This window comes from Camelus ferus, chromosome 31, assembly GCF_009834535.1.
Source record: "Camelus ferus isolate YT-003-E chromosome 31, BCGSAC_Cfer_1.0, whole genome shotgun sequence".
Lineage (NCBI taxonomy): Eukaryota > Metazoa > Chordata > Mammalia > Artiodactyla > Camelidae > Camelus > Camelus ferus.
The window spans coordinates 9947627-9956026 of record NC_045726.1 but is presented as its reverse complement, the minus strand read 5'-3'; the positions used below and the strand labels follow the sequence as shown (position 1 = coordinate 9956026).

The 8400-nt window shown below is 43.6% G+C and overlaps 1 long non-coding RNA gene across 1 annotated transcript; it reads left to right on the top strand.

Annotated features, from left to right (window-relative positions):
- The first annotated feature begins 216 nt into the window (after positions 1 to 216).
- On the top strand, positions 217 to 7341 carry LOC116660746. Its single transcript, XR_004316347.1, has 3 exons — positions 217 to 295; positions 1483 to 1487; positions 7331 to 7341. It is a non-coding gene; the product is annotated as an uncharacterized LOC116660746 (long non-coding RNA).
- Positions 7342 to 8400: the final 1059 nt, after the last annotated feature.

Here is an 8400-nt window from a genome sequence, read left to right as displayed (position 1 = left end):
CCCAGGACCTTGTGCATGCTAAGCATGTGCTCTACCACTGAGCCATACCCCCTTGCTCAATTCCTACTCCAGAAGATCACTGAGACTAGGTAAATAAAAGTAAAGTTGTAGTTTGGGAATGTTGGGAAAACCTGTGTAGGTAGGGATGTCATTTTTCTAAAAATATCCTGATAAAATAATTGAACCAAATAATCATTATCTGAAAACTCATTTTGGGGGAAAACTCTAGGAATTATATGGCATAACAATGGAATAAAATGGCATGTCTGTGCTCACCTCTACCACAGAACTCACCGTTACATGAGAGCGACTTACAAGCCCTTCCCTCCTACTGCAACTGCAAAGTCCGTCATGGGAAGATCCAAGTCATTGGTCCCTGTAGCCCGGCAAGTATCTGGAGTTTCATTTGTCAAATGAACTGTTCAGTAAATAAAGAAACGTAGCATCAGTGAAGTCCTATTGACATGTAAAAATCTCCTAGAGGCTGTCCATGAAGAAAGGAATCCCACCAAGTCTCTAAAATTGCAACAGAGCAAGCTTGGATATGGTGGCTACAAGAGGAAGGGGCAGGAGCACATCTATGGATGGACAAAGCCAAGGTCATTCATTCAGCAAACACCACCGAGTGCTTTCCAAGCCCAGTGCAGGACCTGAGGAGGAACAGAAATGGTCTAAAGGGAAGGGAAGGAAGGAAATCGTTACTGAACATCTACTTTCTAAGCTTATTTATGTTGGATATAATACTGACCACCCAGAAAAGTGGGTGCAATCTCTATTTACTCACGAAGATACCAAGTCTCAGAAAGACCGCCTTACATAACCACTATCGTTTAGCTAATCAGCAGAACACCCAGGATGCAAGCTCAGTTCCAGCTGACCTGCAAACCAATGGACTTTCCATGGCAAACAAGGCGTCTCTCCAAAGTGAGGAATGGTTCTTAACTTTGAGGAGCTGATGGTCTAGTAAGGGAGGTCATTTGGGCTGAATAAAAAAATAATAATAATGACAAATTAGAAAATAAACACAAACAGAAATTGAGATTTCAGTATCCTTCTAACCAGGTCAAGTTTAGCCTATTAAATTTGGCCTCCTACTACTGTTTTTCCTACATTCTAGAAAAACACCACGTCCATGCTTTCACTTCTTCTGTTTCTTCTTTACTAGCTCTACCCGACCGTTTACACTGAAGGTATGTCGTGGACACTGTCACTTTGGTGTCACCCGGAATCTCAACCTTTGTCCAACATTTGGGGAATTCCCAATCTTATGAATTTTAGCGAGGCAGAGCCCGTCGCCCATGACAGAGGCTAAAAATGTCACCTGGTCACCTTCCAATCCAACCTTGCAGCTAGAACACAGCCCCAGCTCTGCCAACCAGGCACACTCGCCCCAGACTTTGGAATAGGAGCAAATGAGGCACAGAAGCAAGGACCACAGATGATTCTGTCTGGAAGTGGAACAAGATGGAGGTCCTAGAGCAGGAGCGGTGCGGTGCTCATGACGGCAGCCCAAGACCAGAGCCGATGTCTCGGTGCTGCAACAGGTGGCCCAGTACTCGCAGGACAGCAGTGGTGTCCTCCCCAGGCCAGCTCTGTAGCGGGAGAGACTGAGATTTAACCCTTGATCCTGGCCCAGCGGCCTCAAAGCCCACATCTATGGGCCTCTACCATTCTAGTCTGCTAGCCGATATAATTTCTTCTAACATTTTAATTTACTGAGCAAAATGTAAGGGATAGAGGGTATCAGGATAATAAACCTTAAAAGTAAAACTTCGACCAGTCAGTTAGATCCCATTTGCCTCTTCCCAGTGAGGCAACCGCACTGCTCTGAATCGGCGTCATCATTCTTACATCTTTCCTCCATATGCATGTAACTCTGAGCACTAGATGGTAATCATCTTGCTTATTCTTAAATTTCAAGTAAATGATGTCATACGGTATGTGTCCTTCTGCAGCTGGCTTTTCTTCACTCAACATTATGATTATGGAATTCTTCCAGGATGAATTATGTGCCTGCTAGTTCATTCATTTTCACTGCTGTGGTGTTACAGAATTCTACTGAATGAACATGCCACAATTTCTGCATTCCCTTATGGGCAGACATTTAAGTTATTCTGATATTATGCTAATATAAATAATATTGCTACAGACTCTTCTGTACGTGTCTCCTGGTATGTGTGTGTAAGGGTTTCTGGAGGGTATAGTTCTAGGAGTAGAATTGCTGGGTAGGACCATATGAGCATTTCTAAGTCTACTAGCTGTTGTCATATATCTAGTCCTCGAAAGTGGTTGTCTCTGACATCATTTTAGCAAGTTTCTTCTGCTTAAACCAGCCAGAGTCAACTTGTAACCATGAATGCAGACTGATGCTGGGAAGCAAATTTCTGTGGGTCTCTCATATCTCTGCGTGTCTTAGAGCAGATGCTCTGATTGTCTTGATTTAACACTATCTTTTTAAGAATGTTTGTATAGTGGACAGCCTTGGGAAACAGAGATAAGGTCTTCCTCAGGAGCAGAGGGGAGGGCAGATTTGTTACTGTCCAGTCTAATGAAGACAATGTCTCCTTCTAAGGCAAAAGTCAGGCAGGCTCACATCCAAATTGTATAAAAGGTACAACTGACTTAAGCTCTGGGCTCCTATCTTGAAATTCACCCCACTGTGCGTGTTGGTATCACCGGGGCCTCTTGGCATCACCCCGTGGGAACTGAGGCCCACAGAACTGGTGTAGATGTTGATATAAAATGTTCTGGTGGTTGCATTACCCAGGAAGGAGTCTCATGTCTTCTGCCAGCATCTATGAAATATGGGTGAGCTAGCTTATTAGTTTGCAAGTAGGATAGACTCTCATACCATGCACAGTTTTTCGACAGTTGACACAGGAAGGGGGTGGTTTGGGCAATGGACCATCAGGGAAACCAGGAGGAAACTGGGATTGGTTATCTGAAGTGGTCTGAGCTTAAGACAATAAAAAAATCCCACTGGCATTAACACACATGACTTCAGCAGTCCCTGTGTGTCCATTAGGAAAGCTTTCAGTGCTAAGTCATAGAATATTGATGTTAATTGTTTAAACAAGAAAGGCTGTAATTATATCATATTAAAAGAACTCTGGAAATAATAATTACAGGGTTGGTATGGAAACCCAGTGAGGCCAAAGTTCCGGGCTTCTTCCTAGTGCTCTGCCCTACCATCCTCATTCATCACCTCATTGTCACAAGGTGCCTGTCGCAGCTCCAAGTATCTTGTCCACATCAAGGTGAGAAGAGAGGGAAGGAACTGTACCAGTCATCTGTTCTTTTTAATCAGAAGAGCAATACATTGCTCTGAGGGCCTCAAACAATGAGTTCATCACAACTCATTACTTGGGCAATCCCTCCCACAGCCCCCCACTCCCACCCCATGACAAAATCCAGGTTCTGCAAGCAAGCAAGAAAAGACCAAAGGAAAGTGGGGCAAATGGTGTTTGTCAAAGATTCAACAATGTCCACCATAGTCTACCCATGAGACCAGCCAACATCTCAACTGAGCTCAAAGTCCTGAATCTCAGACCCAAAAGTGCCTTCTTGAGGGGAAGCTACAAAACACATTACTCACCCAGTTGAATTCACCCAATAAATAGGGATAAGGAAGGAATAGGAAAAGGGAATTGACATTTTCCAGAAAAGGGAAGAATGGCAAACACAAGGCAGGCATGAGTCCTAACACACACAGCATTCCACTGAGTAGAGGACACTGTGGTGGGCAGAAGAGTGAGCTCCTTGGTCAGCCAACCCAGCAACCCCTGGTCCTGCTTTTGGAATGGTCCTCTTTGTCCGTTGGCCTCTGTGACAGCTTGTCTTGGCCTCTGAGAGAAACTTCCATGTCCATTGTCCTCAAAGCCCCATCTGAGGCGGGCACTGAAGAAGACAGCCTTCCGGGAGGTGTATGTCTTTCACAGCCTTTTTAAAATGGATACAATGGTTCTTACTATTGTGAGTAAGACTACCAGGTACAGTCTGCACAAGGCTCTCTGTGGATATGAGAAACTACTTTTCACTCAACAGATAGGGAAAGATCAAAGACTTTGATCACACTCTGCATTGGCAAGCCCACGCAGGCAGACACTTTCATCTATATGCTGACAGGAGCACAGGCTAGAGCTTCTCCATGGAGGGCAATTGGACTAAATACATTACTCATATATACATCGGAGTAACGTTGAGATATACATAGATATTTCCCTATACATTTGGCTGTATACATACACATTAGTCGTGCAAGGTCTTCTGACTAATTTCACTTCTAGGAATTTATCACACTACATTTCACACAAATAAAATGACATTTCTGCAAGATTATTCATTGCAGCTGTGTGTCTAAAGCACAGGATTGGAAACCATCTAAATGACAATCAGTAAAGGACAGTTAAATAAAGTATGGTACACGCACACAATGACATCCTATACAGCTATGTAAAAAAAGAATGAAAAAGTTCTCAATTTAGATCTCCCAGAAACATTGTCAAATTTTACAAACAGGTGCAGAATAGTGTGCATGGAATAGTAAGTGTCATCTGTGTCAGAAAGAAAGGAAAGTCACACATCTCTGGAAAGACACACAAGAAGCAGAGAACAGAGGCCGCCGTTAGGGAAGGGAACTGGGTGGCCGTGAGCATGGGTGGGGGAAGACTTTTCACTGTGTATCCATTCTTTTGTATTTGAGCCATATGAATGTCTCAGCTATTTAAATTTTTAAATTAAAAATGTGATAGGCCACTGTTTATAGCAGCATTATTTACAGTTCTGAAAAGATAGAAATTATCCAAATGTCCAAATGAATGAGTAAACAGAATGTGGTCTATCTATACAAGGGAACATGATGCAGCCTTAAAAAGGAAGGAAATTCTGACACGTGCTACAACATGGATGAAGCTTAAGGACGTTCTGCTGAGTGAAATAAGCCAGTCACAGAAGGGCAGATACTGTATGATTCCACTTATGTGAGGCACCTAGAGGAGTCAAATGCATAGACAGAAAGTAGAATGGGGGCTGCCAGAGGCTGGGAGGAAGGGGAAGAGGGGATTCTTGTTTACTGGCTGGGGAAGAGACAGATTTCTGGAGCTGGATGGTGGTGATTGTTACATGACAGTGTGAATGTACTTAATGCCACTGAACTACACACTCAACAATGGTTAAAACAGCCAATTTTATGTTATGTATATTTTCCTACAATGATTTTTTTTAATTTGGTAGGTTATACTGAAAGCCATTGAATTGTACCCTTTACACGGATTAAATTATATCTCAATAAAATCATTTAAAAAAAAAACTTGGAGGCTTCCAATGTATTTGCTTCGGACCAATTTCACATGTAAGTAACCACCATCAAAGACCTTGTTTAAACAGAAACCGGAAGCCTGAAAATGCGTGCCTTATACATAATACCTCCTTCTGTTCTACCCATCCCCCTTGTCCAGGGCTCCTCAAATCATGGTCCTCAGACCAGCAGCAGCAGCATCACCAGGGAACACAGAAATGCACATTCTCAGTGGGGAGGGTATAGCTTAAGTGGTGGAGCGCATGCTTAGCATGCACGAGGCCCTGGGTTCAGCCCCTAGTCCCTCCTCCAAAAAGTAAATAAATAAACCTAATTCCACGCCCCAACCAAAAAAGGTTAAAAAGAGAAAGAGAGAAAGCAAGAAAGCAAGAAAGAAAGGAAGGAAGAAAGAAAGAAAGGAAGGAAGACACATTCTCAGGCCCTGCCCCAGACCTACTGAATCTAAAATTCTGGGTGTGGGACCCAGCAAATGGGGTTTTAACCAGCCCTCCAGGTGATGCTGAAATTTAAGAAGCACTGCCCTGGCGCGGTCTCTGACTAATGGTTATTCGAACAGGGGGCCTTGTATTAATGAAGAACTGGGCCCAGCTGCTAATAACTGAAACCAAGAACTACCAGCAGCTTCAACAGAGAGTTTCCCTCTTTCCCACACAAGACCAGTTCAGAGGTGTGGGGTGCTGGTTCCACTGTGATCACTGGGGCACTGAGTCTTTACCATTCTGCTCTAGTACACTTGACTTTTTTTTTTAATTTTTAACATTTCTAATTGAGATATAGTTGATGTACAATGTGATACAAGTTACAGGTGTATAACATAGTGAGTCACAGTTTTTAGAGGTCATGCTCCACTCACAGTTATTATAAAATAATGGCCATATTCCCTATGTTGTACACTATGTCCTTATTTTATTCACCATAGTTTGTACCTCTTCATCCCCTGTCCTTGTCTTGCCCTCCCCGCTTCCCTCTCCCCACTGGTAACCACTAGTTTCTCTCTGTATCTGTGAGTCTGTTTCCTTTTTGTTACATTCACTAGTCTGGTGTATTTTTCAGATTCCACATGTAAGTGATAACATATAGTATTTGTCTTTCTCTGTCTGACTTATTCATTTAGCGTAATGCCCTCCAGGTCAATCCACGTCGTTGCAAATGGCAAAAGTTCATTCTTTTTTATGGCTGAGTAGTACACAGTCACAAAAAGTCAAGTAGTACACATTTGACCTTTAACCCAAGGTCACCACGTGGTCCAAGGTGAGTACTGGAGTGCCAACCATCACATCTGAAGTGCAGACTGAAGAAGGAGGAGGAAGAAGGGACAAAAAGGAACCTATAAAACTCAGTTACCTCCCTTTAAAATAGTCTTTCCAGAAATTCTCATACCTCACTGACAGCACCAAAATCCCAGGTTCACACCTACCAAGGGGCTGAGACATGTAGTCCTTTATTCCAGAAAGCAATGTGTGCTGCAATGTGTTACTAAAGAGGAAAGGGGAAACGGATCTGGGGAGAAATAACCTTTAGTGCTGGCCACTGTGAGTACGGCTGCTGCTGACATCAGTCTGCTTGGTCTAGAGAAGTCAGCTTTCCTAACCCCTCAAGGCTCCAAGTTGCAAGAGACCTCAGTGAATGTAGGTATCAGGCTACAGGAAAAGAATATCTCTCTTTGAAAAGTTCTATTTTCTTTACTCTAAATTCCTCCCTCTCTTGTGGGACTTTGGTGAAACCTACGTGCAAACAAGCTAACGCAATATAGTGTCCCGAATTCCTCCTGCTATTTGCCCCAGTATTAGAGCCCCAGTTCTCAGAGGAAGAGCCGCCCACACTTCATGAACGCAGCCATGCCACTTGGCCGGCTCCCTGGCCAGTGCATCCGGTGCTGATCCATGTGCCTGTGCCAGATCGGGATGCCCTGTGGGGACCATGGCAAGCCCAAGGGAGAATCTCAGCAGGAGCCCCAAGGTTGTGGAGCAAAGCCACATGCCCTCTGCAGTACATAACCATCTTCCTACTGAGGAAGAGCACACTTGACGGGGGACCCCATGAGGCCATGGCAATGAAGAGCCCATGAACTAGATAGTCACTCAGCAGCCATAAAGGCAGGGGAGCCCGGCGCCCTCAGGGGAAAGCGGTATAGGCAGGACTGGACCAAGCAACTGGGATCCAGGTTTCTCAATGTTCAAGAAAGAAGTTACAGATAAGAAAGGAAGACTAGGATGGACCATGTGATACTAGATTAGAGTTGTTCAACTTTTTGCAGATACGGGTGTATGTTACAGTTGAAAAGATACAAAGCAATTACAGATACATGTGCACACATGGACTTGTATATATACATATATTTCCTAGTTCTGTCTGCAAAACACACCCAATGGCAGTAGCACCCAAGTAGTAACAAGAACACCCAGCCCTCAAATCTTGTTTTCTAAATACACTTTCCCTGCCTAGGGCTGAGGAAAGGAAAATACAAGAGGAATTAGGAGTACCTTGTAGTGCCAGAAAGTTAGAAATTGTTCCAAAAAACAAAAAATGGGAGAAGAAGGCGTGTCAGTGATCAAAGCTGGAATCATTTGAGCAATGAGGTAAAGAACAGCACTGGATTATAATTCAGGGTAAATCGTTTTATAAATAAATAACTGGGGAAGAAGCAGCAAATCTTCGTTGCAGAAAGATTCCGAATAATTTATGTAGCTGATGCCTGCTCCAGAAGTGGTTTAATCCACCACTCTCAACCTTCACCACCCCAAGTGTGGACCAGATTTATGACTTGATTCCAAATATCAGAGTGTGGAAAGGGGTGGGGGGGAGGGGGTAACCTGAGACTGAAGAAACCTGGCAAACATGACCTTGATCAAGATTAACATCACTGGGGATAATTCATGTTGATATCCTGTACCCTGTGATATGACGTGACAAGAAGAATGCTTCACCTCTTCAGTACTCTTCCCCAGGACCAACAGCCCACCTCATCATAAGAAAACCATCAGCACAAAGTCTGATGCAGAGGCATTCTGCAAAATACCTCACCAGAACTCTGCAAAACTGTCAAAATGTTGAAAAACAAACACTGTAACAGATCTGCTAGA